At 44.4% G+C, this 1,248-nt stretch overlaps 1 pseudogene; it reads left to right on the top strand.

Moving 5' to 3' along the window:
* The first annotated feature begins 363 nt into the window (after positions 1 to 363).
* LOC118626782 lies at positions 364 to 948 on the top strand (annotated as a pseudogene).
* The last annotated feature ends 300 nt before the right edge of the window (positions 949 to 1,248 follow it).

The raw sequence follows: 1,248 nt of genomic DNA, 5'->3' as shown, positions 1-1,248 counted from the left end.
TCTGCCTTGGCTCTGCTATAGCACAGACCCCCTCATTCCCTCAGACTGCAGCCTTCTTGCCAGCACAATGTGCCTCTGTGCTTCTGTTCATACTATTCCTTTTCCCTGCAAATCATCACTGTCTTCTGCCCTTCGAGCCCTTTGTCAAATGCCAATTCCTCCAGGAAGCCTCCTTTGATTCCTTCAACTCTCTCGTGACCTTCCCCTCACCTGAACTCTCTTAAGATCCTCCTGCTCAAAACTTATCTTTCCTCCGGGCCAGGCAACTCATTTAGTTAGAGTGTTGTCCTGATATGCCAAAACTCACCTTTCCTGCTCCGTTTGTCACTGGGTCTTTATGCTGTGGGGACAGTGGTGGCAGCGATGAGGCAGAAGAACTATCTTGAGGCTGTGGCATGGAAACCACAAGATAGCTGCCTGGGCCAGGCTTGCTCTCTCCTCTGGGCCTATGTTTATCACACAATGCTAAAAGCTTTTGAAGGAACATGTCCATTCTGTTTCTAGTTGCTGGTTCTGGATAATTCTCAAGTGTGCCTCAAACTCAAGCCCAATTGACACCCCAAATACAGAAACTTCTTAATCAAGAATCAAGACATGATATACTCATTGTTAAAGAAGCAAAAATTGTGGAAAAGTAGACTCCAAAGAGTATTGTTGATTACTTGTAAAACATGCAACAAAATGATTAAACATCATGGTAAAAGCAGAAGCTTTCTATCACCACTGCAGAGCAATCCTGCCACTCCTATGAGTAAACTCAGCCTGAAGACACCAGAGAGAAAGACTCTAAGTTTTATAAACCTAGATCATGATATGTCTGGTTCCAAAGGCAAGAGCCCAGCATTGATTTTCAGAGCACCTGCGTCTGGACAGTCAACACTCACTTACTTTTCAAAAAAATTAGAACACAACTAAGAAACACTTCTGTCAACTAAAAATGTTGTTTAGATTGAATCTCAAAAGGATTCAAAGGTAGACTTAAGAAATTTTTTGCCCTGGCCAGGTGGCTCATTTGGTTGGAGCACTGTTCCATGCACCAAAAGGTTGCAAGTTCTTTTTATTTTTTATTTTTTATCCTCACCCGAGGACATTCCTCCACCTTTTGTTCAGATAGAGTGGGAGGGAGAGAGAGGAAGAGAGAGAGAGAAACATCGACGTGAAAGGAACATCGACGTGGCTGCCACCTGCATGACCAACCAGGGCCGGGAACAAACTGCAACCGAGGTACACACCCTTAGCGGGAACCGA

The sequence above is a fragment of the Molossus molossus genome, unplaced genomic scaffold (assembly GCF_014108415.1).
Source record: "Molossus molossus isolate mMolMol1 unplaced genomic scaffold, mMolMol1.p scaffold_m16_p_12, whole genome shotgun sequence".
Taxonomy (NCBI): Eukaryota; Metazoa; Chordata; class Mammalia; order Chiroptera; family Molossidae; genus Molossus; species Molossus molossus.
The sequence above is the reverse complement of the archived record's forward strand: the minus strand, read 5'-3'. Positions and strand labels throughout refer to the sequence as shown.